General features: G+C 53.5%; 1 long non-coding RNA gene across 3 annotated transcripts; it reads right to left on the minus strand.

The window, feature by feature from the left end:
• Positions 1 to 1,129: 1,129 nt before the first annotated feature.
• LOC128120743 (uncharacterized) lies at positions 1,130 to 21,319 on the minus strand. 3 transcript variants are annotated; one of them, XR_008221941.1, is made up of 6 exons: positions 21,024 to 21,319; positions 11,144 to 12,906; positions 6,472 to 7,310; positions 4,860 to 5,682; positions 3,370 to 3,648; positions 1,130 to 3,102 (listed from the first exon to the last, which is right to left on the minus strand). It is a non-coding gene; the product is annotated as an uncharacterized LOC128120743 (long non-coding RNA). The 3 variants fall into 3 exon arrangements; XR_008221939.1 differs by having other exon boundaries at positions 4,860 to 7,310; XR_008221940.1 differs by lacking the exon at positions 11,144 to 12,906 and having other exon boundaries at positions 4,860 to 7,310.
• Between the last annotated feature and the right edge of the window lie 279 nt (positions 21,320 to 21,598).

The raw sequence follows: 21,598 nt of genomic DNA on the forward strand, positions 1-21,598 counted from the left end.
TGACCCACACATCCATTCACCCATCTGTCCACACATCTACCCAACCACTCTCTCCTCACATTCCCTTTTTTCCACAGATTCATCCCATCCACACTTACTTCCCCTCACTCAACTTCCCGTCCACCCTTGCATCATTGTTGGAGGCCTCCTCTGAGGAAGGAGGAGATTCTCACCTGGGTCCCTCAGCAGAATGGATTCGCTTTCCTCAAACATATTGTCCACGCTAGACACACTCAGCACCTCGAGTCCTCAAGTTTGGGTGGATCTTCCGGGTTCTTCAGCTAACAAGCTTTGCGGCCCGGGGCCTCTAGAATAAGCCAGGCCTGGCTTCTGGTTCCCATGGCAACCTGCTGTGTGTCCCCACACAGGTTCAACGCTTCTCTAAACTCCAAATCCCTCACCTATAAGGTGAAGCATATAAGTTTCCACACATCCGGGGCAGCCTGGATGTGTGGTAAAGGCTGGCTGTTACCTCTCTAGACAGATAGTGTGAGTCCAAGTCTGAATCAGTGGAGGAAAGGGGCCACGACCTTCCTTGAACCCATGGAAGATTCCAAAGTTTCTTTCCTCCAATGTATTGGGTTCCTGGGTCTAGAGACTTGGAAGGTGGTGGGTACCTCCCCATGACAGATACCTTTCTTTTTCTTTTTCCCAGAGCTGAGGACCGAACCCAGGGCCTTGGGCTTGCTAGGCAAGCACTCCACCACTGAGCTAAATCCCCAACCCGGACAGATACATTCTAGATCAATCCCGAGGCTTCCCTGGCGGGCTCTGGCTTCACCCTCGTCTACCCACACCCACGGGTGATGCTCACGGTCCCTCATCGTTATTCTTCTCCGACTCTCAATGTTTTAGCACCAGCACTCCCAGAGATGGACTATCACAGGGATCTTCAGTGGGGACCCCAGACTGATCTCATCCAAACCTGACCAGGAGAGCAAAGAACTGGAGAGGTACGGAGCTGTGGCAGAGCCCCTCTGCCTTCCTGGCCTCCAGTCACCCTGAGCCCTGCGGGTACTCCAGAGCCACCTTGGCTCTGCAGGGCCTTTGCACAAGTTGTCTCCTTCCTGAGAACCCTTCCTTCCCCAAGAGAGGGAGGGGGAGAGGGAGAAGATGGAGAGAGCATGAAGAGGGTTTTCATTTACAGCTTTATATGAGTTTCCTGCACTGTGTGAACGGGCTGTTTGTGTGCCTGAGGCCCACAGTTGAGGCTCACTAGTCATGCCTTGGCTGTGATGAGGGCCTGGCTTGGAAGCCCAGCCCTGGCCTGTAGCTCAGAGAAACCCAGCTTCCCGAGCCTGCGTCTAACGGTGGAATGCCTCCAGAGCACTGGCTGGAGAGACCTACTCAGAGGCCCTTTCTCAGCAGAGGCAGGCTAGATGGAGGAGAAGAGCAGGCCAGAAACAGACAAGGAACCCCAAATCCCATCCGCAGGTGACTCAAGGCCCGGCCTTGACCTTGGCATTGACCTCAAGATGCTGCAGCCAGCTTTGGATGTGCGTAAGAAGGTCTCCACACCCAGCTGTGGCTGGCCGCCACAGTGGGGCCGGGTCACCCGAGGCCAGGCTTGCGTCATCTCAGATTCTTTCCCTTCCCCACATGGCTTCGTCTTGGCTGCTTTGCTCCATGCTGTTGTCTGTCTGTCCGTCAGCACCAGCCTGCCTTGGAATGGGTTCTATTAGAGCCACCGATGGGGCTCAGGGACTCAACCAGGATGTGACAGAGCAGGTGGCTGGCCTGGGAGCCAGCGCGACACTGGAGTGCACACAGCAAAGGTCCAGATTCCAGGAGAGGCACAACATGATCCAGAGACTGAACCCCGTCAGGACACAGGAATCAGGACAGCTGGCCCAAGGCAACTCGAGCAGAGAAATCCAGCCCTGCTCAAGACAGCCACAGGAAGTGACTGAGCCCAGGGCCTAGGCCAAGAGCCCTGGCAGGCCAGCTCTGCATCCTGGGGAGTCTCTGGGCTCCTCAGGTTACAGGAGCTGTTGTCATGGTTACTGGTAGTAATAAGGTCTAGCAAGTAGAAACACATGACACTCAGTTACAGCTGAGCGTCAGATTGTCCGTCAGGGTAAGTCTACCCCAGGCAGGGCTTGGGAGATACTTATCCTAAAGGCCATACTTTGTTTCTCTGGACTTCACATGGACCAGGGCCTCCCATGTTTGATCCATCAAGCTATGGCCTCATTATTGTGGAAGAAACTCCCTTGAACAGAGGCATTCCCTCCTTCATGGTGTGCGGAGTCCACAGGTGAGAGGAACTCAGAGACCGTTTCTACTAGCCTGGGTCTTAGTTATCAAATATGGGTGTCACCAATGTCTGTGACGTCGATATTAATTAATAACCGTTGACACCAGTGTTAGTGCTCGTTCACGGAGTGTTAGCTCTGCTCCAGATGTGCCCTGTGCTCCACTCTGTCACGTCACCACTCGGTGCTCTGGTGCACTGGGATGGCATCCTGTCCTTACTAGCTAGGCTGTTCGTTCACAGTGTTCAAAATAAAAGCTACAAAACTGTGGTCCTGACCGCTCACAGTGGGGCGCTATGCTGAGTGGCTTTCGAGGATCACCTCACAAGCAGTGTCACCTGTTCCGTACACAGAAATTATTTCTAGGTCATGGCAACATCTCCATTTCAAAAATGGGAAAATTGAGACCCAGGCTCAGAGGCTCAGATCCGCAGGAAGCAGCTGGCTTCTGCCCTGATCTTCACACCGCACCTGGGCTTCTCCATCAGCCACGTGGTGCCATCCGGTGAGTTGGATCCAGGCTAGATGAGCAGCTGCAGTGAACACCCCCAGCTAATGCCTCATGGACCCCCACTTGCCCTGAGAACAAAGCTATCACCAAGTCTGTTTCTGAAGGGACCTAGGACAAACGGTCCCCAGGGCTGAGGGCTGGTGCCCTGGGAGAGCACCTCCAGGGAGCACCTCCAGGGAGGTGGTGGTCAGTTCCTTTTTTTTGATTGCTGTAACAAAATGCCTGACGAAAGCAAGTTACTGGAGAAAAGAGTTTGTTCTGTCCCAGGTTGTCTGGACAGACAAGGCAGGAGACGGTGCACCACATCACATCCACCACATCACATCCACAGTCGGGCTGCAGAGAGAGAGAGAGAAGAACACTAGTGCTCAGTTCACTTTCTCCATTTCATCCAGTCCCGTAGTCCAGGCCAGGGATGGTGAGTCTCCCACCTCAGTTAACCTAACCTAGAAACTCCTTCACAGACATGCCCAGAGGGCTGTCTCCTACATGAGGCCAGAGTCTGTCCACTTGACGACATTGGCATTTGAACCAGCAGAGAAGCTCTCCAGGGCTCTGTGACTTGGAGCACATTCCCCAGCCTCTTGGCCCCGTACCTCCTACCTGGAGAACAGGAGTAGTAACCGTCAGTGTGAGCAGCTGTGGTCACTGTCAGGTCACCGCTGCAGAGAGAGAGCCAGTGTGGGTGGCTTCTTCTAGAGATGAGTTCAGGAGGTCCTCCAAGGAAGTGAGCGGTGGGAGATGAAGACCTGGCCCCTCTGTTCAGAAGCAGGTGACTGTGGGTCTGCTGGGATCCCTGGGGAGCAGATCAGAGTCCACAGTGGACTGTTCTCAGCCAGGTCCTTGGTGCCAGGTGATCATTCCCTGTTCTGCTGTCTCCACCTGAAATGATGGCACAGATTTGGTGTGTCTGACTCTGAGAGCCAGGGGGAGATCTGGCCAAAGAGGGGTAGCCAAGTGGTAGGACCCCGGGAGTCAAGTAGGCACAGATACAATCCAATCGCAGCGACACACGTCTCTAGAAAATCCCCCTCAAGTTGAAAAACACCCTTCTGTTAAAACACTAACAACGACAGCAGCAACATCTGGGCATCATCAGTAATAAATGCCAACCTAGGCTGAAAACCAAGAGCTCAGGGACTCCAAGAACAGCGCTGTCTTGGGATGCCCAGCGGCCCAGAGAAGTACCCCAAGTGTCCCTGTGCTCCCGGGAGAACCTGGGGAAGCTCTCTGGGTTCTGAGTGACGTGGGTGCTGCTTGTCCTCCAGCCTGCAATCCTGCGGGGAGGGCACTGACTTTAGAGGGGCCCCGCGCCCACAAAGCATCCCCCAAGCTTCTGTGACAGACAAGCCCCTGGCTCTGATTTAACACCACCCTAAACCGAGAAGGAGGAATGTGGAGGGAGAGGCCGGTGGGCCGGGCAAACGTATCTACGCTAAATGGCCGGGCCAACAGTGTATCTATCACCCTCGGGGAAGAGACAGAATGGCTGTAGATAATTGTTGAGGGACCTGCCTGGCGTCTGGGGTTTTATCTGACTTGTCCCTCTGTGTCCCCAACTGAGCCACTAAATGGTACCTGTGATTCTTCTTGGGTCTATTTTTAAGAAGAAAGGGTGAAGACTCAGAGAAGGACAGCAACTTGCCCGGGGGCCACATAACAAGGGATCAGCAAAGTGAGGGTGAAGGACAGGGATAGGCTGCCAGCTACAGCACATCACGCGGGCCTGGGGACCCACGGAGTGTGGAGGACTCGCTTCCCCAGCTCTCCGATCCTTAGTAGCTAAGTGGCTTCATCTGAGTACTGTCAGCTCTCTGGACTTGGTTCCTTCATCTGTAAGATGGAGGCGGGCAGAGTCCGTGTTTATTGGCGTTAGTTGAAGGATGGTGAGCTCCCGGTGTGAGAGGTCACTTTGGGACACTCCTAAGCCGCAGGGGGGCAGACAGGAGCAGCTAGGGGAGCTGTCTGCAGAGATCCATGCCTTCCTCTCCAACTGTCTCAGGCCTCAGTGGAACTCTGTGGTAGGGCCTGGCAAGCACAGGGACCCGGGTTCCGTCCCCAGCACTGCAAAGCATAATAAATATAAAACCCACCTCTTAGTGATGTCCTTCCTCCACAGCTGCTGGAAAGAGATCTCAAGGGTCCCTAAGGTGGTAGTGACAGTATCCTTTCCTCAATCTGGGAGACTCTCACATGTGGCATGCCGTGAGCCTGCCATGGCTGGCATAGTCCTTTGGGGTTAGCCAACCACAGCTGGTATGTGCAGCCCGGTGACCTGGCCATCTTCCAGTCAAGTAGGCAGAGTCAGGAGAGACAGGGTTTCTTCCAGAGCCCAGGACATGGGTCAGAACCGTCCTCCAGAGCCCGTGGCCCTCTGCCACAACTGAGCTAAGCCTGTGGTGTCACACCACCTTAAGGCCCCTTCAGGTCCCCATGGGATGGAACTGGAGACATGCTGACTGCCTTGTAGGGTGTCAGTCTCCATGGCCACCGGATCTGTGGGCTTCCACCTCCCTGGAGTCTCAGCCAAACACCTTGTTGCTGTGTCTGTGACAGCCCATCTCGAGAACACACCACGGGGAAGCCATTTGTATTTTTGATATTGTTGCCATACAGGGACTTGAACCCAGGGCCTCAGCGTGCTCTGTCATAGTGATGATGGTAGCTCCATCACAGAGATCTGCCTGCCTCTGCCTCCCACGTGCTGGGATTAAAGGCGTGCGACACCACCACCTGGCCTATTTTGCTTTTTTTTTGTTTGTTTTTCTTTTGCTTTTGAGACAGAGGTTGACTAGGTTGCCCAGGCTGGATTTGAACTCACTCTGTAGCCCGGTTAGGAGGCCTTGAGCTTAATTCTCCTGCCTTAGCTTCTTGAGTAGCTGGGATGTCTGGCCTACAGCATCAGGCTTAATTCATCTGTGAGAAAAAGGAGAGGGATGGGGTAACAGAGAGAGAGAGAGAGAGAGAGAGAGAGAGAGAGAGAGAGAGAGAGAGAGAGAGACAGAGAGAGAGAGAGACAGAGAGACAGAGAGAGAGACAGAGACAGAGAGAGACAGAGAGAGAGAACAAAAGGGCATGGCTCCCTCGGGCCTCTGGGCTGAGTTACCTCACAGTCAGTTTTCTGGGTCAGGGCTGCTGGTACACGAAGCTCTCAGGCGAGGCTTTTGGCAGCAGGCGAACTGGGTTCCTAAAGATTATTATTTTAGCAAACCCAGCTTGGATGTGTCCAGAGTCGGCAGGAGGCTCCACAGAGCTCTCCAAGAAAGTGCTCTTCTGCGGGAGTTCTTATTTCAGTCAGGCCCAGGGAGGGGTTCCGCTCAGCTTGTGTTTCTGGAAAAACAGGCCTTTGGGAAGAGCTGGGGTGTGGAGGGAGAGCTTGGGAGGGGGTCTGGGGAGGATAAGATAGGGGTTGCTGCAGGACCAGGGCCTCGGGCCTGCTGTCTCTTCTTGGGGACCCTAGAAGGAAGGCAGCCTGGAGATCCTGAGCAACAGGTCTCCAGAGCAGAGGGGTGGCAGGAGCATGGCCTGGCTTGATGGTTCACCGTGATTGGCTCTCACCTGGATGTCACTGGCCCACTGATTGCCTTAGTTTCCTCCACTGGAATAAAGAGCCTCGAAAGTTTCTGTGTGACCTGGCCCTGGCTCTTCCTTCTAACCTTGCCCCTGGCCACTCCCTCCTTCTCAGATCCCCAGGGAAGCACTCACCTGCAGCCCCAGGCTTCTCCTCGTGTCTGGGAGCACCCTCCTCTGCCTCTTCCTCTGGGTATCCTAAATAGTACCTGCCCCGACCTCCAGCATGAGTCAGAGGTCCTGCGCCCCCCCCCCCCCGACTGTATGCCCTTGTGCTGTTCTCCATTCATCTGGCTGGAGTGTACTAGGAGGACAGTCTGTGTCCCTCCTCAACTCTGAAGTCACCACCTTGCTCCTTGTGGTTCTCAACAGGGCACAGGGACAACTTCCCCAGGGCAGCTTGCAGATGTGTGCCTCTCAGCCAGGGGCAGAGCCCAGGACAACAGGCAGGCAGACAGACAGATGGGAGGCTCCAGCTTCTTGTCATAGTCAAGTGGAGCGTCACAGCCCGATCCTGCCGCCTTCGGTATTTGGTAGCCACATGCTCCACAGAGCTCCCTTCAGAGGATGGAAATTGCACTCTGTACTCCTGAGTGCGGCTTTTTTCTAGGCACACCCAGAATCTCTGGGGTTGAGATTTCTCAAAAATAACTCCTGTAGGATCCTGGAGGGGCGCTCTTGCTTCTCCGCATCTCGTGGGCTTCCTGGGGGACCCACCATTCCTTCCAGCCCAGAGCCACATCGTTGTCCACACATCACAAGTCTGGGTGAATGTCGAGTGTCTCTGTCTTTGGAGTCTCGAGCCCCAGACTTAGTTTTATGGGCTCTGGCTGTCGAGGGCAGCCGACGACTCCATCCATCAACCCAGGACCGCTCCAACACTAATGCTGAATTTATAGAAGTGGTTAAACAAAGTGTTGACAATATGGATGATGTGTTTCTGATTAACACACGATTCCGAGTGAAGCTGCCATCTGTGGGGGAGGGGGGGAGGGGGTCAGTAAAACACAGCGGTGAATTCCCAGGCTCTGGCGGCTCTGACTAGGCTGCATTACCAGAGGTTGCGCAAGGAGCTCCTGAGCCCGCTGCTGCTGCTGGGAAGGCTCACACACAAACCCGGAGCCATCCCTCCCTTCCCCTTTCCCTCTGTTTTCTTGAGAGATTAAATCTGAGTTCTTTTCCAGCCTGAAGCATTTCCATCAGGAAATTCTGTCAGCTCCACCGATGTTGCCTCCAAGTGCCTGCCCTCAGCCTGACCCCTCTCCCAAGGTGACCTGAACATGGCAGGAGAGGCACTTAGCTGCTTTCTGGGTGCGGCTGGTTTCTTTCTTGAATCATTTCATGTCATCAAGAGAAGAGGTGGGGGGCATTTGCATTCTAATGAGACTCTTCTTCTGAAATAGTGTGACTCTCTCTAGAAGTTGCAGATCTGGACCAGAGGCCCCCTTATCTCAGTTTCCCCTTATCCCAGCACCCCCTTCCCCCGGTGCCCCCACCCCCCAGCAGCATTAAACTCCATAACCACAGCACATTGTTGGAGCTAGGGAATCACCTTTGGTTCTGCGCTGGGCCCCTAAGGCACAGTTGATCATTGTGTTTTTTAAACTGCTCTCTAAGATTTTAGCCTGTGCTCAGATGGGCACCCGTGGCTGCCTGGGGAGAGAGGGTCTCCCATTCTCACACTGAGAGCCTCTTGAGTTACCCCTGTCATGCTCTCTGTGGGAGTGTTGCAGACATGAGGTTGAATGGAAATGTAAGCTTCAAGATTACTTTTTCAGACAGAATTGCTATGTAGCCCAGGTTGGCCCTAAACTCCTGATTTTCCTGCCTCAGCCTCCAGAACGCTGAGATCACAGGTGTGTGCCACCCCACACCAGGCTCTATAACCGACCTTTGTTTCCTCAGCATTGTCCCTTTTCATGGGTGGATAGTATTCCAGTGTATGGACATACCACAGTCTGCCCATTCACTGGTTGAAGAACACCAGCTATAGAACACTGGTTGTTGAGAGTCTTACGAATAAAGTGTTAACGAATATTCATGGGCAGGATTTCGTGCCCATCTGCAGTTAACAGATAAGGTATCAGAGGCAGAAGAGGTGACAGGTCGTAAAGTAACTCACCTGGCAGCTGAGTCAAGAACTGAACACAGGTACAAACTCTAGAGTCCATGTCTGCCCAGCTGTGCTGTCTAAGATGGAAAACCTTGTGGTTAAAACAACCCTGGGCCTGCCGGGCGGTGGTGGCGCACGCCTTTAATCCCAGCACTCGGGAGGCAGAGCCAGGCGGATCTCTGTGAGTTCGAGGCCAGCCTGGTCTACCAAGTGAGTTCCAGGAAAGGCGCAAAGCTACACAGAGAAACCCTGTCTCGGAAAACCAAAAAAAAAAAAAAAAAAAAAAAAAAAAACAACCCTGGGCCCAAGCAGAAAATGCGGTGTTTATCTGAGATTTGATGACCCTGTGTGTGGTGGTATTGTGTTCGCCAAAATATTGAGCCTGCTAATAAACTTATCTGGGGTCAGAGAACAGAACAGCCACAATATTAAACATAGAGGTTAGGCAGTGGTAGCACACGCCTTTAATCCTAGCACTCCAGATGCAGAGATCCATCTGGATCTCTGTGAGTTCAAGGCCACACTGGAAACAGGCAGGCATGGTGACTCACGCCTTTAATCCCAGGAAGTGATGGCAGAAAGCAGAAAGGTATATAAGGCGTGAGGACCAGGAACTAGGCAGGTTAAGCTTTTAGACTTTTGAGCAGCAGTTCAGTTGAGACCCATTCAGATGAGGACTCAGAGGCTTCCAGTCTGAAGAAACCGGATCAGCTGAGGAATTGTCAAGGTCAGGTGACTGTGGCTTGTTCTGTTTCTCTGATCATTCAGCGTTCACCCAAATAACTGGCTCCAGGTTTGATTTTATTAATAAGACCTTTTAAGATTCATGCTACACCTGCGGGAGTGTGCCGTGTCTCTAGAGGAACCGGAAGACCCTCAAGAACCAGAAAACCTACCGTGGAGACTTGGTGGGACTTTCCTGGTACAGCCTGCATGTCCCTGACACTCCCATGCCCTGTCTGGTGAGAATGCCCCCGCCATCCCCTTCTGCTGTGGGGTCTCCCTCTTGGCCTTTCTCACAGTGTCCCTCCAGGGAGCACACCACTCCACTCTGCCCATCGTATTCTTGTCTTGTAGCACGCATCTCCTCACCACGACATTTTATCCCCCCTCTCTTCCCACTCATGTCCCACACTCTGAAAAACGTATCTGCCGAGTAAACAGGCATCTATTTGTTGAGCCAAGCGCTGTGAGGACTCGGGAGCTACAAGGTCCTGTGCTGAGGTCTGAGAAACAGAAAAACCAACAACCCCTGTGCCAGCCTTCAAGCAGCTCAGCCTGTGGGTGCCGGATTTGGGGTTGGAGTTGGTGTGAGTCCTGTGTGTGCACCTATCTGCAAGCTGAAGGGTCTCCCTGGTCTCGGCCCAGCCTCCTTTGCGGAGGCCCATTGGAGGGGTCCGGGGTGGCTAGACATGTGTGTGTGTGCATTCTTCATGGCTCTGCGCTCTGCTGGGGTGATGGGATCCAAGTCCCCAGAGCCAGTGACCTACCTCAGCTACACCCCCCACCATGACACAGGGCTAAAGATGGAGAGCAGGTACAGAGGCCAAAGAGCCACCAGCTTTAGCGGCCAGGCTCCGTTCTCGCCACCCTCCACCTGTAGCCCAGCTCCCCGGGGCCTGCAGCTCATTCTGGACTTCATTTCCGCCCTCCCTGGCCTCCCGTGCCCCATAAAACTCAATCTCCTCCTGTTTTCAGTTCAATTAAGGGACTATAATTCCACCCAGAGGGCCACACACGGCAAGTGTGAGCGATGTCGGGATGGGGCTGGAGGGAGGGTGGGAGATGACCCCAGAGGCCTCCCAGGGAGGGAGAGAGGAGAGTGTCTGTGAAAGTGAGACTTCTGGATCACCATGGCACTCCTGGGCCAAGGGAAGTCTCCCTAACCCTCAGTTTCCCCATCGACGAAGAGTCCAGTGATCCATCACCACTGTGGATCATGATCTTCCATTCATCCAGACTCCAGCACTGTTGTTTAAAAGCTAACTTAGTTACAAGCCGGCTAAGGCTGCACAGTGAGACCTTGTCTAAAAAAAAAAAAAGACTAATTTAATGATGGATTAAAACTCCACCACCTGTGGACCCAGCCAGGAAGGCTGCCTGCAGGAATTTCTCCTCTGGAATGTTTATGCAGCTGCAAAGACGTCCCTTCAAGGATGTCCACTGCAGGGGAGGGACGTAACCACTGCACTGCAGACTTGCCTCAGAACACCTTTCCATCGTAAGGCAGAAGTCAGACCTGGTGACAAGCTTGGAACCTGACACTTAGGTGACGCAGAGATAGGAGAGTCGGAAGTTCAGGGTCAACCTCAGCTACACAGGACCTTGGGGCCAGCATGGGCTACACGGGACCTTGTCTCAAAAGTCTCATATTAGCAACAATAATGTAATGACTAATGACAGAGGCTGGTCTACACCCACAAGACAAGCGGGAGCCGTTCTTAAAGAAAAGTCACACCTCCCTGGTGGCCCTGAGGGATAGGTTCCAGGGCCCCAAGATCCCCCATCTCTATCCTAGACGTCAAGCCCCTTGTATCCAAGAGTGCCTAAGCATCAGTATAGACCACATCAGCAAAGACCACCTGCACATCTTAAATCACATGTCGGGGCTTCCCTGCCTGATGCAACAGAAATGCCATGAGGCTATCATCAGGCTGTGATGTTTAGGAAAAAGGACCAAAAACAAGCCCGTACCTGTTCAGAAGAAAAGTTGGTGTGCGTGCGTGCGTGCGTGCGTGCGTGCATGCGTGTGCGTGTGTGTGTGTGTATGTATGTACATGTGTGTGTGCGTGTATGAGTGTGTATGCATGTATGTGTATGTGTGTGTGTGCATGTGTGTGTGTGTGTGTGTGTGTGTGAGTGCATGCGTGTGTGGGCATGGGGGCATGTGTGTGCGCACATATGTAGGTGCCCGTGCATCTATGTGCATATGTGTTTGGATGTTTGTGCTTGCATCTGTGGGCCAGAGGCCCGTATTATCTGACTGTTTTCCTCATGGTTCTGGCTAGCTTGACTGGCCATCCCGCTCCAGGGTCCTGCTGTCTGTTCCTGCAGGCAGATGTGTCTGCCGTGGCTGCCGTGGTTATTTAGTGGGTTCCGAGGGTGGGGCCCAGGCCGTCCCGCTCACATGGCAGAAACTTCACAGACTTCACTGTCCCTCTGGTTTCAGATGTGACTTTCTGAGCAGTTTCCACATGGAACTGGGTAAACATGCAGAAGCTGGGCCCCAAGCACCTCTCGAGGTAAATATGAATTTCTTCAGTCAGGCCAGAGTTGAGTGTTATTACCAGGCTCCAAGTCCAGATGGAACCACCAAGGACCCACTTGTGGGGACTGGAGGGCCATGCTCCGGCATGGGAAAGGGAGCTAGTGACTCCCCCGGTTTTCAATTTGCATAAATTACTTTTATAATTAAGATGTGTCCGCACCCATACTGAGCAATGGTACCTACTTACGGCTGAGAACCTGAGTCTTGCATCAGGCATGAAAGGGTAGTTGATCCTCACCATCAACACCAACTGCTGTTGATGCTGTTACACGCTTCTGCTGCCTTTTCCTTGTCCCATGAACACAGTCATTTAAAAATTATTTACTTATTTAATGTGTATGGGTGTTTTGCCTGAATATATGTCTGGTGCTGCGGAGGCCTGGAATAGGTGTCTGCTCCTCAGGAACTGAAGTTACAGACGGTTGTGAGCCACCATGTGGGAGCTGGGAATTGAACCCAGATTCTCTTCAAGAGCAGCCAGTTCTCTTAGCAGCAAAACTGTCTTTTCAGCCACCACATAAACACGGGTGGAACTGCCCTGGGAGAAATCCTGTTTCCTGCTTCTCTAGGTCATTAGCACCCACCCTGGGGGATACCAGGAGGGCTGCACGAGGAGCCTCAGCATAGGGCCATAGCCATGTTAACCCCACAATTTTCAGCAGGGGCTTAGTCAGGTCCTGAACACAGCAGGGGCTCCACAAACACCACCTTAGCTGGTTGTTAAATAGGTGCAGAACAGAGATTGCCAGGAGGACCAAGGTCATGGTCACAGACCCGGGTTGTGTGGGGTTTCGTGCCTTTGGTAAATGCAGTGGTAAACACTGGTCCCCTCAGGACACATTTGGAGGCAGACAGACAGCTCTCCGTGGTGTGGTGTTCTCTCCCTCAAAACTGCTGGTTTCCTCTCTGGGCCTCTGAGTCACTCCAGGGTGGAGAATTAGACCCTGGCCACCAAAAGTGTGGCTTTGAACGCAGCCAAAACAAATGGTTGGGCTGGTCCCTGCGGGGAGTGTCATTTCATCCGCAGTCCACAAAGAAGCTTTTCACTGAAGGCAGAGTCACAAAGCTAGGAGGCTCAGGACTTCCCAGACAGTCATCCCGTGGGCAGAGAGAAGCTCCGGCCAGCTGTGGAAGGTTCTAGAGGCTCCTTCATGCTCTCGATGGCTAGATGAACAGACGACAGCTAACACTGGGTGAAAATATTCAAGACAGACAAGTTTCAAGCCTTGGGTTAAAAAAAAAATCTCCTACTCACCAAGGCATATTGGTGTTCCCCTGCTGGTTCCAACACTCGGGAGGCTGAGGCAGGGGCAGCCCAAGAGTTTGGGACCCTCTGACTGCACAGAAAGATGGATGGTGCCCAAGTCAAATAACAATACAGGCCTGTCGAGCCGGGCGATGGTGGCGCACAACTTTAATTCCAGCACTCAGGAGGCAGAGCCAGGAGGATCTCTGTGAGTCTGAGGCCAGCCTGGTCTACAGAGCGAGATCCAGGACAGGCACCAAAACTACACAGAGAAACCCTGTCTAAAAAAAAAAAAAAAAAAAAAAAAATCAAACAAAAACAAACAAACAAAAAAACCCCAAGCCTGTTACTTGTGGAGCTGTGTTCCCATCCCGCCATAACTAGAGATTTTAGGGCAAATCCCAGGCTCTGGCTGTCCCCCCGCCACACACACATACTATGTGTCCCCATCTCAGTTTTCTGGGCACTCACATGGAAGAAGAACACATAAGGAGCCCATTGTCACAGTCAATCCTGCAGCACAGGCTCCAGTATCAGGTTTAAACCCAGGAAGGACGTGGCTGTGACCTGAGGCCACAGTTCAGAAGTCCAGGTTGACTCAACGCTGCCCATCCTCTGATCAGATCGGGTCTGGGAGGCAGCCTCATGGATCTCTGTCACGAGGAGGGGACCGACGTGGTTCCCACAAGTGGCCTGCTCCTGGTGCAGCTGCTGCCGTAGCTGCTGCCATCACTCTGTCTGGGGTGGCTCTCCCGCAGGCTTACCCTGCCAGGGAACCTGAAGTCCTTTGTCATCTAGAGGCTCGTGGCACAGCTGTGGTCTTCTTGAGTCACCAGGGAATATCAGGGATGGCGACATATCTCCTTCAGGCTTGAAGGGGGATGAGAGAAAACAGGTGGGAAGAGGCCAGTGGGGTCTGAGACAAAGTTGAGGGACAGACGGGAGACAGAAGCCGTGGTGGCAGGCATGGGTCCTGCTTTTTGCAACTTTGTGGTCCTGATAAGGAGTTAGGACTGTCAGCAAAAGCAGTTTTAAAGCATCTCGTAATGCACAGAGGCCTGATGGTGACCTGGGATGGGGCCGGGGTGGTAACCCAGCTCCAGAGTTGGACTAGAGTCGCCAGCCATCACTCTCCTCATTCCGTTCAACCTCGCCTTCCACCTACTTCCCTTCCCCCTTTCCTGGGGCAACATGACCCCTGACTTGAGGCCCAGGGATAAGAATTTAGACAGTGCTATGGGGGCCTGGGTTCTACCCATCACATGAGGACAGGAGTGGAGGTTCAGGGCTTCCAAGACAAAGAAGAAGGAAATAATCACAGTCAATGTCTGTCCTCAAAGCACCTGGGGTAGTGGAGACACAGCCAGGCATGCTCAGCCAGCTGTCTGACGAAGGGCATGTTCTTTCTACTAGACAGATGTGAAGACTGAGGCCGAGAGAAAAAGGGACAGACCTGTCATTCTGCAGAGTGTGTCCCATGTGTCTTTTATACCTGTTCGTTCCAAATTTGGGGCAGTGGGTTCTGGGGCGACTGGAGCCTTCTCAGAACAGAAAGGGGGCTTGGCGAGTGAGTTGTGACGATGCAGGAGTTGATCGACGACTGACTGACAACCATGAGTGGGAGTAAGGACAAGGGACTGAGGCCACAGGGTGAGTGAGTCCCAGGCAGAGCCGGAGCTTGAATCCCCCCAGCTCTGCAGCTGTGGCTTCCAGGCACCCTGCTTCATAGAGATGCCGCGGGGAGACCACACATCAGTCTCTGTGCTTAGCAGCCAGACCCTCGGTCCTCCGTGTTTCCCCCTTCTTTCCCAGAATGGAGCCCAGCTGCCTTGCCTCCTTAGGCCAGTTCAAGGCTTTGTGAAAACAGCTGGCTTTGACAGGGCATTTGGAAGTTTGGAAGAGAGCAGGAAACCTCCCTCCCCTCTGCAAGCCTACAGTCCGCCCCTCGTTAGGGTCACTGCTCTGCTTTCCCACAGGCTGAGCGGGCGTTCTGGGCTGCAGCTCCTAGACACCTACTCCATCTTTTCCCTGCTATCTCCAAGTTATGTTCCCAGCCAGGGGACAAGGACATTTCTGGCTCAGCAACAGCCAAGCTCAGAGTGAATCAGAAAAGGGACCTTCGGGGTACTGCGTGTGGCTTGGTAGTTTAGGGAGACCGCTCCCACATGCAGCTCAGCCTACAGTTCATTGCTGCCCGTGGTGACTCCAGTCACTCTGCTACCGTGAGCCTCTCCCTTCCCTCTGACATACTCTTGCAACCTTAAAAGTACCATCTCAAGGAAGGGCATCGATCTCCGGGGCATCCCCCACCCCAGACAGGCCCCTTAAAGTCAGAGAGCTTGCTACCCCCAAGTTAGAGCTGAAGAGCACCTTGGCTCCTTCCCTCCCCAGGGTTGGAGACACTCTGGAAGCTGAGGATACCAGTTTCCACTCACTCATCACAGAGGCCGCCAGAGTTCAGCATAGAGCCCAGCACTCTCCTGATCTCACATCCCATTGCTCATCACCCACTGGGAAAACAGTTAGCTCCCAGGCAGGTTCTTATGGGTCCAGATGGGGCCACACACCTCTCCTAGGAAAGCATGGCTCAGACAGACCAGACTTGGGTCAACCGAGGCTTCTGGAACTGGGCAGGCATCAGCCAAGCTGGACGCTGGAGAGGAGGAGGAGTCCTCTGAGGAGGCAGGTGACAGGAAAAGCTTGTGTCAGTCGGTTTTGTGAGGCTAGCGCTAAAACGACCAGAGCACCTGAGGGAGAAGGACTGACTTTGTCTCCGGGTTCCAAGGTCTCAGCCCAAGCCCAGCTTCCTGTTGACCCTGAGACAGAACGTGATGGTGGCCGTAAGCAGGAAGCAGAGAGTGAGGAGGACACTGGAGGCCGGGGGGTAGTCTTCAAAGTCACAGCTCCTGTGGCCTGCGTCCTCCAGCCAGGCTCTGCCTACCAGATCTTCTAAATTTTTCCAAACTAGTGCCGTTATCTGGGAACAAGTGCTCGGCAGGTGAGCCCATGGAGGACGTTTCCTTCTCAAGCCAAAGCTCATTCTCCACCTTCACACAGCTCCCTCTTATAAGAAAACAGTGTTGTATGTGCCTGACGAAAGAGTCAGACTCTGTGTGTGTGTGTGTGTCTGTGTGTGTGTGTGTGTGTCTGTGTGTGTGTGTGTGTCTGTGTGTGTGTGTGTGTGTCTGTGTGTGTGTGTGTGTGTGTGTGTGTGTGTGTGTGTTTACATGCTCAAGAGTGTGGGGGGCAGGTGACAATCTTGGGTGTCATTTCTCAGTCACTGTCCATCATCATTTTCAGACAGTCTCTCTCTGAATCTAGCTTGCTGTCTTCTAGGCTGACTGTCCAGCAAGTCCCAGGGGTCCACTGGTCCCCACCTGCCCCATGCTGTGGTCACAAGGGCACACTGTGACAGCTGGCTTCTTGTGTGGGCTCTGGGAGCAGATTGAACTCGGGTCCTGGAACTTACATGGCAAGCACGTTCCCATCCCTGTCACTTCCCCAGCCCAAGTGTTGGATTGTCCTTGAGGTACCTCGTGACTGTCCCTGGAAGTGGGAGATTCAGAAACTATGTTAGAAAAGAGCCCGGACTGAGCTCTGTGTGTCTAGGGGGCCATCAACAGACATTTCCTTTTTCTCTCTCTTTTTTTTTCTTTCTGTGCTGGAGATGGAACTTGGGGGCTCTGTACATCAGGCAAACGTCCTTCCGCTGAGCCCCACTCGCAGCTCAGTGAACTGGTTTATATGTGAAGCTGGCGCTCAGAAAACTGCTGTCTGTGGTCTGGCTGTGGTCTGCCGATAATGCTTTATTGTAACATAACCACATACAGTCTAGACGGAGAATCTTCCCGGAGGGACCTCTTTGGTCTGCGGCAATTTCTATCATCCACAGAGCTGGAAGAGTCATGGAAGAGTCTATGGCCCCAAAGCCAAGGATGTTTCAAGCCTAGAGAAGTTTCCTGATCCCCAGGGGAAAGAGAACACAGTGTGGGTGGATCCCAGCGGGTCCTGTCCACCCTGTGCCTTAGGAGGGTGAGATCCACATGGAGGAGCTGAACGGTGTTGTGGTGCGTTTGTGACTTCTCCGTTGCTCTCATGTACCACCACAACCAAGGCAACTTACAGAAGGAGGAGTGTATCCTGGCTGATGGTCCTGCGGGATGGAGTCCATAATGGCAGGGACCCAAGGCCCCCCTGTGATGACACCCTAAGTGGAGGGAAGCCAGGGATGGTGTTTCTAGGGCTAGTATGACCCTCGCTCCCCGGTTCCGCTCCTCTGGGTTCTACTCACAAGAGCTGGTTTCCCCCAATACCAACTTTGTTTCCATGGGAAGCATGTATTGGTTTCCTACGTTTTTTTCTAAAGTTTCAAAATTAGACATAGAGCCACTGAGACAAGGAAATAGAGCCCATCCTCCTGTCAGCCAATCTGGGGCTATGAGGGAAGCAGGTGATTAGGGAGCTTGGGAGGTGCTCCAGTGATGTCATAGGTATGTGTACCTACCCATATACAAGCACACACATGTGTGCATTCACATACACGTGCATAACCAACTGTATATGCTCCAGCTTGTATCTTTATAACCTGCCAACTCCCTGCAAACAGTGACGGCTGCTGAAACCCCACAGAAGGTCTTACTAGGGAGGGGGAGAGGAAGAGGCAGAGGCAGATCTGTCTCCTGTCTTCTTCCACCCTCCCTGGGCCCCACAGCCCTCCCACCCTGGCTTCCCCTTTCCCCTCACTCCAAGCCAGGGCCCTCCTGTGACTCATCCTGAGAGAATGTGGGGTTCTGAAACTCCTGGGCCGAATGAAAGCTTTCCATCCCCTTCAGCGGAGAGGCCTTGGCCCTCAGAAGCAATCTCCCATCTCCTTGGCCTAATTATTTCTCTGTAAAACATGACCAGTTCCCTGCTTCCCGGAAGCTCATTTCCCATGCAAACATTTGGCAATTAAGCGAGGCTTCCTTAACTGAGCACTTTGTAAGGACTCTAAACCAAAGGGTAGTGGGTTAAGAGTCCCGTCTGTGCCGGTGACTTGAAAGTGCACTCAAACCTCAGGCACACAATGAGCCCATGCAGGGAGGCTGTGAGATTGAATTTCCCATCCATTCACTCATCAGCCAACCGATGGCATGGTGTGTTTCCAGGAGTCAGAGGACACAGTGAATAATGTCACCAGTACCAGTGCCAAGCACTGTGGTTAGAGGTCAGGTAAACACCATAGCAGGTAGCAGGACAGTGGTCACTTTTAAAGCTAGCTCCAGCAGGTACCAATGTGCTGTTGCTGGAAACAATCACGTAACCATCATCACCATTACCATCATCACCATCATCACTATGACCATCATCACCATCACCACCACTACCATCATAATCACCACCATCACCTTCATAATCACCACCATCACCATCATCATTACCACCATCTTCACCATCATCATGACCATCACCATCATCACCATCATCATGACCATCACCATCATCACCATGACCATCATTACCACCATCATCACCATCATCATCATGATCACCACCAACACCACCATCACCACCATCATCACCATCATTAGCGCCAGCACCCCCATTATCATGACCATCACCATCATCACCACCACCATTATCACATCGCTTAAACCTTGCTTTGTGTCCCTTCCTGCTTTGGGACTCTACTTGGTTTCTGCCACAGCCTGGATCTTCAGAATCGGCCTGTTTTTCACTGTGTGTTGTCCCCCCTACTTGGTGACTTTCCCCTTTCTGATGTGTACAATGGGCAGAGGACTCTAGATTGCCTCTAAGACTCCCACCTGAAGCTCAAGGATCACTGGGGCCCAGAGAACCTCCATTGCTTCTCAGGCCCGCGTTGCTATGTGATGGAGTCAGAGCCCAGCCTTACAGAGGGCCACGCTGAAGTGGGAGGGTCTCATCTCTGACCTCCATAAGCTGTGCGACTTCATCAAGCGGCTTCTCCCCTCTGATCTCCAGGTCTCTCCCCTTTCACACAGAAGGAGCTTGCCATGTGACATCAGTGCCTGAACTGGCACTGAGTAGCAGCTGATGGAGGATTTCACAGACAAATCACCCAGAGGTTTTTCAGGGGTCGAGCCGGAGGAGAATCTGCTTACTTATGTGACACACAGCAGAGTGGCCCCACGGGCTCCAGGGTCAGCATGAGCCCTGTGTGTGAATGAACACGTCTCCAGGTGATAGGCAGCCACTGAGTGAGGAGGGTAGGAACCTGCAGGCCAGGCCTTCCCCTGTTTAAATTGCCAGTAGTCACTGTAATAGATGTCATTGAAGGGTGATTCCAGAAGCCTGGTTCCTGCAGAGCAGATGGCCTTCTGGGGCACCTTGCCATTAGGTCAGGAGATGAAGTTGCATCTGGTCAAACCAAGGTGTCATCAATCTAACCAGCACAGTCCCCAGTGTGTTTTGTTGTAGCAAAGGCAGGGACTGGGAGGAAAATAAGCTCGAGGCAGTGGGGAGATGCTCTGGCCGTGGACAGATCCATCCCTGTCAGGCCAGGCTTTCACACCTCTCTCTATACCAGGCCCCCTAACACGGCTCAGTCTGGCCATCTATGTCACGGAGCTGCATGGATGACAAGGCTCTGTGGTTTGAAGCCACCCAGGGGTCTGCGACCAGCCGGCAGGTAGATAAGCAGGTGGGGGAGGACAGCCCTGCTGGCCTCCGTGACCCTGGGTATTTCCTCCTCCTTCTGGTTAGATATCTGACTCTTTGGCTCCAAGTGGCCTTTTCAGTTATCGTACGTTCAGGGACAACGCCACCCCTGTCAAGTCCCGGAGTCAGGGTGGCCACTCGTGAGCAGATAATGAAGTCAAGGCAGAGCATTCAGTAAGCTCAGAGGAGAACAAGGCTGGGGTGAGGAACCTTGAGGGACCTGTCCCTAGGCAGGCTTCCCCAGTGACCCCAGTACGTGCCCAGGATGACAGGTGGCCATGAGGCTCAGTGTGAGAAGCAACTGACCCCTGGGATGAGGTAGATGACTCGGGGGCGTGGTCCTGCTGTGTCTGAAGCACCCACTGTATAAGCGGGGACAATGACATGTCTGCTGCCCTTTTAGACAGCACTCAGCAGGCCCCGAACATCCTCAGCACTGGAGGGATCATTTCACCCCAAGGCGGTGCTGGGTTCCCGGCTCCTCCATCTGTGTCCGTCCCCACTTCTTCGGCTCAGGCCTCGGGCAACCGGTCCTTTTCTCGTTCTACTTGAGGCTGAAGACGCGAGAGTGTTACTTTCTCAGCTGAGTCGAACACCACCCCAGGACTGAGCCGCCAGCAAGGTCATTCCAAAGGACTGAGCGTTCCCCCGGCAGGGCAGGCCTGGAGGATGGTCACCCCAGGATGGGAGTGATGGAGCAGCTGTGCCTAGAGCAGCTCACTGTGCGAAGCACACTAGTCCCCACCTGGTGGCCGCCCTCCGTGGGGCCTCCTCGCAGACCTGAGCTGAGGAGGGTGAGCAGGATTGCACTGACCTGGATTGCTGAGCTGTGGCCTCTGGTCCCGGCCCCATCCACTCTCAGTTTTAACCTCTCTAGGACTGGGCTGGGTGCTGCAGGATGGACTGTGTCAGTGGGCTTCCTCTGTGTGAGTGCTGAGCAAATGTCTCTTCGCTGGGGGTGGGAACAGCCCTAATGGGCGGCAGTCAGAGCCTCGACTTTGCCCTAAAAGCACAAGCTCTGTTCCCACAGCCATGGTCGCTGGGAGAGCATGTGACCTGAATGAGCTGGGCCTCCCAGCCTGAGGCATTGTGGGGCAGTGACCAATGCCACCAACTTACCAATGGGCCTAGCTAGCTCTGGGGGCAGAGCTGTCCTCAAAGGACACCCAAGCAGTCACTCCAAGTGTCCCCTGCACGGGTGGCTACAAAAGTCCCAACTGTCATCTCCACATGCAGAGGGAACCTGAGCCTCAGAAGGGGTGACTAGGCCACACAGGAAATTCCAGAACCTTCCCCTGAAAGAGCCTCCAGACTCTCCCCCAACGCCCCAGGGATGTGCTCATGCACACTCCTGCCAAGCAGCCAAAAGCACATATACTCACGTGCCTGAGGAGTCGCTTCCAGGCAGCTGGCAGGCCTGCCACCCGCGCCTGCCACCCCACACCTCACGGTTCTGCCGCAGCCCACACGGCGGCGGCGAAGGGAGACGGCTCCCGCTTGCTCTGCACAGCTGCCAGGAGCTGGGCATGCCAACTGTGCCCAATGCAGCTGCCTCTCCAGCCACCCCCAGCTCCCCTCCTGCTGGCGTATTCTGGGAAGCCTGGCTCTTCTTCTCTGGTCCTTCTCCTTCCCAGTGGTGTGGCTGGATTTCAGAGAAGCCCGTGGCGTAGATACAGCAGCCAGGATGTGGGAGGCCGGAGGGGTGGCTGGGAAAATTCCTGCACTGGATTCTGCCCACTTTTGTGTACTTTTTTTCTTCTTACCAGTATGCAATTTGATAACCTAGTAGAATACAGGGAGAGAACGCCTGAGCTTATGAGCATCGGCTGGAGACACTCATTCGCAAATGAACAGTCTAGAGTTTATGTTTTTCTGTGTGCCCCAGGTTAAGTATTTTATGTCTCTTGAGGGAATCAACAGTGGGTCATATCGGAGCTTCCCAACACCTGGAGCCATC

Source organism: Peromyscus californicus, unplaced genomic scaffold, assembly GCF_007827085.1.
Source record: "Peromyscus californicus insignis strain IS unplaced genomic scaffold, ASM782708v3 Scaffold_2__1_contigs__length_46816999, whole genome shotgun sequence".
Classification (NCBI taxonomy): Eukaryota; Metazoa; Chordata; class Mammalia; order Rodentia; family Cricetidae; genus Peromyscus; species Peromyscus californicus.